Raw genomic sequence first — 9,501 nt, 5'->3', positions numbered from 1 at the left:
CCTGGCCTCCGCACCAGCAGAGGGCGCGCTCGCCCGGAGGCTCCAGGGCGCGGCGGCCCATCTGCGCTCGGGTAAGTCTCTCGTCCCCGGTCCTTGAAGCCCCGGGGACCTGGCCAGGGCGGAGGGTCGCCGAGCTCTGGAAACAGTTGGGAAAGTGGTCGTTTGGAACCTCTGACCTTGCGGCTAGCAGCCCCACGCTAACCACGACGCCGTCGGGGCGCCCGTGGCGGGCGAGGAAAGGGCGCGCCGGGAGAGAGGCTCAGCGGGAAGCAGGCTGCGTGCGGTGCTGAAGCCTGTTACTGGCTGATGGCCTCAGGTGCGCTCGCACGGACGGCCCCTGTTATGACTTATAAGTTATTCAGTTGCTGATAATAAAAGGCAGTGATAATGAAAACTTAAAAAAGAAGCATTTGCTCTTTAGGAAGCCCCAAATCCATTTGCAGGCACCATAGGCGGATTAACCTGCGGTGGATTCCCTCCCGTCATGGTTGGGGGCTGTGAATAGCCCTATTGGGAGCCTTGTAACGTTGATTATGGCAGGTGTGGTTAGCCTAAGTGCAATGTCGGCCCGTTTGATGGCCCTTTGACCCATTTTGAAGCTGTTTCAGTTTTTGTTTTTAAGTCAAGGGGAAAGGCACGTGGATGAAGCCCCTGGTGAATCCTCTCTAACCATGGACCAGGGATGTGAACAGGCTTGCTAACATGCCGAGTCCGCTGCAAAGTGGACTGTTGCAGATGCAGTTAGGTTTAACATTTCCTGATTTCAAGCCATGCAGTATTTCCTTGTTGTGTTTGCACAACTGCCTTTTAATCCATGTACAAGTTCTGCAGGATCATAGTGAAGCGCTCTGGAATTCCCAATCTTCTCAAGGCTATATCCATAGTTCGTTATGACCCACACAGTAAAACACCTTTGCAGAGTCAATAAAAAAACAAGAAACACAAGTGAACATCTTTCTAGCAATCTGCCTTTCAGCCAAGATCTGACATCAGCAATGATATCCCTTGTTCCACGTCCTCTTGAATCTCTGGCAGCGTTCTCTCAATGGACTGCTGCAACCATTGTTAGATGATCTTCAGCAAAATTGTACTTGCGTGTGATGTTAATGCTATTGTTCTATGATTTGCGCATTCTGTTGGGTCACCGACAGATAAGGATGGCTTCCAGCTGGTAGGCCAGGTAGCTCTCTTCCAAATTTCCTGGTATTGATGAGTGAGTGCTTCCAGTGCTTGTTGAAACATTTCAATGAGTATTTCATTGATTCCTGGAGCCTTGGTTCTGGCCAATGCTCTCAGTGCAACTTGAACTTCCTCCATCAGCACCACTGGTTCTTACTCATATGCTACCTCCAGAAATGGAATGATGGCTTTTTTTTTTTGATACCGTGACTCTGTATATTTTTCCATCTTCTTTGGATGCTTCCTGGGTCTTTTAATATTTTCCCATAGTCTTTTGTTATTGCTACAATTTTTTCTTTATTTCTTTCAATTTAGGATATGATGCATGTTATTACTTTGTGGTTTCCAACAGGTCTTTGCACATATTATCGTAATATTTTACTTTGTCTTCTTGAGCTGACCTTTGAAATAATCTATTCAGCTCTCTGACTTCATCATTTCTTCCACTTACTCTACAATGAAGAGCAAGTTCGGCCTTCGCTTCTGACATCCAAGTTGATCTTGATTTTCTTTCTTTTAAATGACCTTTTGCTTTCTTCATTAAGGATGTTCTTGATGTCATCCCAGAGCTCATCAGGTCTTCCATCGTTAGTGTTCAATGCAGCAAGTCTATTCTTCAGATGTTCTCGAAAATTCGGGTGGGCAAGACTCAAGGTTGTATTTGGGCTCTTGTGGTGGTGTAATTTTGTAGCAACTGATGGTCTGTTCCACAGCCAGCCCTTGGTCTGTTGTTAGCGGCTGCAGCGGACCTCTCCATTGCCTCTTCCTGCAGGTAGGTTCCATTTGGTTTCTGTGTATGCCATCAGGAGCGGTCCATGTGCAGAGCCTTCAGGCACTATCTCGGGCAGTGTTACGCTTCTGTTCATAAGGTTTTCCGTATCTGAAAATGTTCCCATTGAAACGGAAAGCCAGTGCCATCCATAAGGCTCTCAGTGGCTAATTCCTCCGAAGGGGACAGCCTACTCCTTCCCCATAGTTTGTTCTGAGTATGGAAGCGCTGATGAAACATGTTCACTGTGGGTGACCGTTGCTATTGGGAGCACCAGCGACACGGCAACAAGTCATGAAACAAGTCACGGCAACTTGACACGAAAGTCAGATGAAGAAACATTTCACTCAATAGAGCAGAGACTTCATAGATTGTGGAAGGGGACAGAGGCAGCGGTTACTTTGAATTCAGGGACATGAAGATGAAGAAGGTCCTCCTCCTTTCAGATGTTGAAATCTGTGTGCAGAAAAATGTCAGCGGTGCTGACGCATCTCTTAGCACTTTAAGCACTTGAAAAACAGCACACGAATGAATTGGAGTTGCTGCGACCCGGAACTCTGCCACAGGCCCGGAGGAAGGCCGAGGGCGGGCGCCCGTGCTCACGGAGCTGCGCGTGCATCCGAATTCTCCGTGGCTGCTTTTGACTGTTTGGATTTTCTCTAGCTGAGATGAAATCTTGCATGGAAATTTGCCAACTGCCAATTTACAACGGTGTCATTTGAAATAAACACTTGTTCTTTTGGCAGTAGGTAAAAATAACTACAAAAAAAAGCTGGATTCTAGTTTCTAACCATTCCTTCTTTCCTCCCGCCTTCCCTCCCCGTCAGCATTGCTTCTGAATCAAAAGGTAGACCATCCTGACGCTCAGAGAGCTGCAGGTCTCTCCTTGGGAACAGCTAGTGAGCAGGAGCCCTGGTGGAACAGTGGTGAAAGGCACCGGGTTAGCGGTTTCAATGGACGGGTGCCCTGCAGGAGGAAGATGAGGCTGCCTGTCTCTAAAGCGATGACAGCCTCGGGCCCTTAGGAAGCAGCTCTACCTTGTCCTACGGGTTCACCCTGAGTCAGAAGCGACTCCCCAGCGTGCGTTGACTTGTAACCTGCTCAGCATAAGCGGAAGAACCTCAGACTGTTACAGTGAATGACTGACTGCTGAGGTACGTGATTACATTATGTAGTTACGTTGTTTAGCCTACTATTGCGTCTACTTGATTTCAGCCAACCAATAGAAATCTGAACACTAATTGGTTCATTAACCAGCTCTGTTTTACACATGACACCAACGGATACCCCTCACATTGACACAGTGATAGTGTAATGTGTGAGATATATAATTTTTATAAATCATTTTATTGGGGGCTCGTACAGCTCTTATCATAATCCATATATCCATCCATTGTGTCAAGCACATTTGTATATATGTTGCCCTCATCATTCTCAAAACATTTTCTTTCTACTTGAGCCCTTGATATCAGCTCCTCATAACACCCCCCCCTCTCTCAGGAACCCTTGATAATTTATAAACTTTTTTTTTCATGTCTTATACCAACTGCTGTCTCTCTGTACCTGCTGTCTTCTTTTGTCTGTCCTCCAGGGAGGGGGGTCATATGTAGATCATAGTGATTGGTTCCCCCTTTCTCCCCCTACCTTTTCCTTAACCTTCCTGGTATCACTACTCTCATTATTGGTCCAGAGGAGGTTATCTGTCCTGGATTCCAGGTGTTTCCAGCTCTGATCTGTAAGGTAGAATTGGAGTCATGACAGGGAAGGGGCGGCGTGTGAGATATTTTGATGCTGTGTACACATGCGTGCACGTCTCTTCCTCCGTCCCCTTCTTGCCCCTCTCTCACTCGTGTCCCATTCTTGTTGGCAGTCTGTGGCGAAGAGGACTGTTCCGTTCCCACCTCCCTGGGCCAGGTGACACCCGGGGTAAGCCTGGCCCTAACTATGTCCGTACAGACGCAGGTCTCAGCACACAGGCTCTCAAAAGACCGATTTGGAATCATTGACATATTTGCAGTTTAAAATTGGAGCTCGCTGGAAGTCTTGGTCAGGGCATAAATGCAAAAGTTCCCTTTTAGAAAACACTGATTAAGCTTCTGCTTTCGGAGGTGAAAGGCATGTGTACTCAGAAACCAGCCCTGCAGCAGGAGGGTAGATGTGGACATCAGTCGCCTGCTGGACCACCCGCGGGCCCAGTGTGACCTTGGCCAGCCGTGGGAGACCACGAAGCACCAGCTGGCCGTGGGTCAGGAGTGAGGTGGCGGATCAGGACATGCTTCTCATTTGGCTTCAGAGAAAGACTGGTCAGTGTCTTTCCCGCTGGAGTGACCCCAACAGATCAGGGACCAGACCTGGGCAGAAGGGGTCCTGGGCATGTGCCCTGGTGGCCCATGTTTCAAGATTCCAGTATTCCCAAGGGCTTCCAACTCAAAATGTAGACCCCTAGTCCATGACAGCCCAACGTACAGCTGTCATATTTTAGCATCTCCCAGCTAAAATCCTTCTGAGCGAGTATGCCTTTACTAACTTGATCCTTGCTGAAGTCTCGCATCTGGACTCTTCCCAGGAATCCTTCCAATTCTTTTACACAGCTCGGCAGGGACATCTGCTGACCCTCAGCCGATAGCGTGCATTGGCACGCACAGATGATCAGCTTTGGGCCGTTAACCAATGGAAAAGGAAACCGAAGCTATTTAAAGCATGAGCTTCCTATCAGATGACAAGCTCCTTTCCAGACTAAATGACCCGAGATGGCAATCAAAGCCCAGGAGAAGCCTCAAACGGAGAAAGTGAACAAAAGTCTTCAAAGAGTGGTTACCGTGATCAGGAGGTGCTGAAGGGATCCATTATCAGGTGTCAAAGAACAAAAAATCATATCATTGTGTGCTCACCTTCCTGATAGAATTGCTGAAGACAAATGGGTGCATAAGCAAATGTGGTGAAGAAAGCTGATGGTGCCCAGCTATCAAAGGATATAGTATCTGGGGTCTCAAAGGCTTGAAGGTAAGCAAGCGGCCATCTAGCTCACAAAGCCCACATGGAAGAAGCACACCAGCCTGTGTGATCACGAGGTATTGAAGGGATTAGGTATCAGGCATCAAAGAACAAAAAAAATCATATAATTGTGAATGAGGGGGAGTGTGGTGTGGGGACCCAAAGCCCATCTGTAGGCAACTGGACATCCCATTATGAAAGGGTCCCAGGCAGGAGACAGCCAGTTAGGGTGCAATATACCAACAATGAAACATACAACTTTCCTCTCATTCCTAACTGCTTCTCCCCCCACTCCATTATCATGATCCCAATTCTACCTTACAAATATGGCTAGACCAGAGGGTGTATATTGGTCCAGATAGGAACTGGAAACACAGGGAATCCAGGACAGATGATCCCTTCAGGACTAGAGCTGAGAGTGGCAATACTGGGAGGGTAGAGGGAGGGTGGGGTGGAAAGGGGGACCCAGTTACAAGGATCTACATATAACCTCCTCCCTGAGGGATGAACAACAGAAAAGTGGGTGAAGGGAGATGTCAGACAGTGTAAGATATGGCAAAATAATAATAATTTATAAAATAATACTTTATAAATTATCAAGGGTTTATGGGAGTAGGGAGTGGGGAGGGAGGGGAAAAATGAGCTGATACCAAGGACTCAAGCAGAAAGCAAATGTTTTGAGAATGATGAGGGCAACAAATGTACAGATGTGCTTTACACAACTGATGTATATATGGATTGTGATAAGTTGTATGAGCCCCTAATAAAATGATAAAACAAAAAGAAATTCTATTTCCACTCCAGTGGGATGTGGTTTCCTCTGTTCTCCACTAAAATGAGTGTCTCAGCTCGTTCATGAAGTTTTCACTGTGTTATAGAGATAAAGCTGGCTTAACATAAACCACAGAACTCTGAGATAATAAAGAGATGCTATTTTAAACTGTTCATTTGTTACAGCAGCCACAGGAGACAAATACAAACAAAAAACTGGCTTAACTAACGCCAGAGTGAGAGCCTTCCCTAGCCTTGTTTGTAAGTGTACCAGACCCCATCATGAACATCACCTTCAAGAACCTTGTCCTGTTCGGGTGGACGCTGCTGCTCCTGCTGCCCATGACTCAGAACCCTTGTTTAACTATGAACAACCCCAGCGCACGTTCCGGTGGGGTGTCCGATGTATTTAGTTAATAAGGCTGACATGTTCAGAATAGAATAACTTTCCATTGGTCAACGGCATTGGGATTTTCTTCTTTTGTGGTTTATTGGGTTTGTTTGTTGTTTTAAATTAAATGTCTTTCTGTTAAATAAGTCCATAGAGGGAATCTGATTACTACCAAGAAAAGCAAGCCAGGAATGGAGTGCATCCTTGGGACCGGGGTCCTTGTGCTGAGAACCTCCTGGACCCAGGGGAAGATGGATGCCAAAATACACAGAGCGTCCCAAGGGACTCCAAACCCACAGATGCTGGAAGACCTTTACCCAGGACTCACACAGAAAGGATGTTTCTGCTAGAGCCAGCTGCTTGAATCGACATGTCCAGCCTCCAAAACTGAGCGAATAAACACCAACAATAAAATATTCATCACGAGGGGGAGAAACAAGAAAGAAGAATTTCATCTAGGAATTTCTGGGAGTCGGGGAAGTCATAAAAAGGAAATTTGGAGAAATCAGCAGCTAAAGTAGAAGACAGAAGAAAAATGTTGACTAACTATAAGGCGATGTTCTTTCAGGGATCCTGGAACAGGAACCCGAAGAGATTAAAGAGAATCCCTCACAAACTCGCAACAATGTATCAATAACGGGTCATCACAGTGGTAACCATGGACTTCTCAGTGTTTCCGGAAAATCTCAAAATGCTCCCAACGAACTAAAGACAAAGCACAAAGCCCTGGGCACTGAACGTGCTGGAGGAGCCGCTTCAGTGAAGGTTCTCAACCCTCCTCATGCCGACCCTTTCATACAGGTCCTCAGGTGGTGCTGACCCCAACCATTCTTTTCTTTTTTTTATGTGCAAGGAAGAGCTTTATATCAAGAAGCTTTATATATCAGAAAAATATCTCAGCCCAGTCCCACTCAAGTCCATAATTCCAGTACTAGTCCGTAAGTCCCTCACGCAGCCACACCAGTGATGCAGACGCAGGAATATCTCAGGCCAGTGGTGGGGGTCCCCAACCATTGTTTTCGTTGCTGCTTCATCACTGTAATTTTGCTACTGTTGTGAATCCTCATGTAAATATCTGACAGGCAGGATGTATTTTCATGGTTACAAATTGAACATCATTAAAGCATAGTGATGAATCACAAAACAGTATATCATTCTATATTGTAAAATATTGATTTCTAATGACAGATCAATGAAATGTCTTGAAGCATGGTGTAGCATGGGTAACAGTCTTCACACCGTGTGCTCGTATGTGGGCGCATCTGCATGTGGACGACCCGCCTGGAGACGGGTAAAGGAGCGGTGTCTCAGTTCCTAAGACCATCAGAAATACATGCTTTCCGATTGTCTCAGGCGACCCCTGTGAAAGGGTCATTTGACCCCCAAAGGGGTCTCAACCCACAAGTTGGGAACAGCTGCCTTAGATGAACTGGCCTGCTGGCAAGTGTGCACCTGAAGTGTGCACCTGCCCCAGGACACTCAGGGCTTTCTCTGGGAAACCACCCTCTCTCAAAGGACGTTCGGCTTTCAGAAATAAAATGCTATCAAAGGCCTGGGTGATAAAAACATTGGGCGCTCAGCTGGTAGCCTCAGGTGAGCAGTTCGAACACAGCCGCCATCACCTGGGTAAGAACAGGCCCATGGCTCTGCTTCTGTAAAGATTCCAGCCAAGAACAAACACCCCAGGGGGAGCACTCCAGGCCTCCGAAGTCACAGAAATGAGACCGACAGTAACGACTGTGTTCTTCGTTCCCATTTCACCAAGTAGCAATTTCAAAAATGGTGGGAGGGGTTGGCTCGGCCAAACGCAATATTACACTCTGGCCACTAAGATGAAACAAGCTCTTTTTCTTCTTTTTAAAAAGCATGTTTAAAAACCTGGGAGACCCATAGGAGGAAGGTAGCCTGTTTTTAAAGTCGGCTTTACAGCAGACGTTTGGAGAACGGCCGGGTCGATTCTGCAGTGAGACAGAGAGCCTAAGCAGGAGCCTTTACAGGGGCAGACGGACAGGTCTCTTCTTCCCCAGACCCAAGGGTGGATTCAAACCACGGACCTTCCACATAGAGGATTGCTTAGTTCTTGTGCCTCCAGGCTGCTGCTGAAAGTGGGGTGGACACATTTCCCTGGGCCTGAGGAGCAGAGCTCCCGCTGTGCCTGTGCTGCTCTGCGGGGTCTGGAGCGCCCCAGGCGGCCTGGGGGTAAGCCAGCCCCGCCTTTTCCTCCACTGGGGACCCCCTCTTGCTTTGTCCCCAGCCCCTTCTTTGGTGAACAGACCCTCATTTATATATATATATATATATATATATATATATATATATATATATATATATATGCCCTCATATATATATATATTTATTGAAAAACTATATTTTTATAGTTTTATTGGAAAATGATCACAGGTATATTTAATTCAAGCTATAAGGCCTCTCGTGAAAGCAAGGACAATTCAGTTTAAACACGATTCACCTTTACCTGTAACAGATATGGTGTGACAGATGGCTCCAAACGGACTTTGTGCTGCACACTGGTATTTTCCAGAACTGGCTTCGAAGCATGAATGACCTGCAGGGTTTCCCTAACGTTCTTATAGACTGTCTGGTGGATGGGTAGCGCCCCATCTCCTTTCATCCGCTGAGTAATCGGTGCAGGCAGTCCTGTCCGCAGCATACTCTAGCCAAAGGGCATTTCCTTGTAATTCTTCTTTGTTACCCGCATCGCCTTCTGATGTTAAAAAGGCGGGCGGCCTCTCTTAACCAGGTCCAGCACCTTAAAACTCAGTGTCATTCAGTTCATCCACTGAAGTGGGGTGCTTCTGCTGCAGAGTCGAATGTGGCGAAACCTGGCAGAGCACATACAGAGCTCCCTGCTGCCTTCTGCGAGGACATTGGAAACAGGCAGGTCTCCATTTTGACGCTGGGGCACCCTTGCACTCTGCAGAGAACTAGAGAGGGGGGTCATCCCACTGGGAAGCAGTAAAGACCGACTGTTTCGAAGTGTCATTGGTTCTGGGTTTTCTTTGGTCCACCTCAGGGACCTGGATGATGGGTGACAGTCGTAATAGAGATGGCAGCCCCGGACTCATGCCTTGCTGTGCCCTGATCGACGCCTTCGTGACCACGGGGGCTTTATCTGTGTCGCAACGAGTCCCTTTACGGTCCTGCAGGCTTGGGGGAGGGTTCCCTTTGGCCCCACACTGGATCGTCATAGCATCTTCTGGAGACGGCTGAGTGATGGCTGGGGGCTGGGCCAGATCACGAGGCACTTCCAGTGCACCCATCTTCCGGCAAAGCAGGAGACTCAGGGCCACTGGGCCTGCAGGTAAGCACGTCTTGTTCTGCGTTACCTGAAGCTGCATTAGCTTAACTCCTGCTGAGACCCACAAACCGAATTTCCTTT

This window comes from Tenrec ecaudatus, chromosome 8, assembly GCF_050624435.1.
Source record: "Tenrec ecaudatus isolate mTenEca1 chromosome 8, mTenEca1.hap1, whole genome shotgun sequence".
In the NCBI taxonomy this organism is placed as follows: Eukaryota; Metazoa; Chordata; class Mammalia; order Afrosoricida; family Tenrecidae; genus Tenrec; species Tenrec ecaudatus.
Note: the sequence above shows the minus strand (reverse complement) of the source record.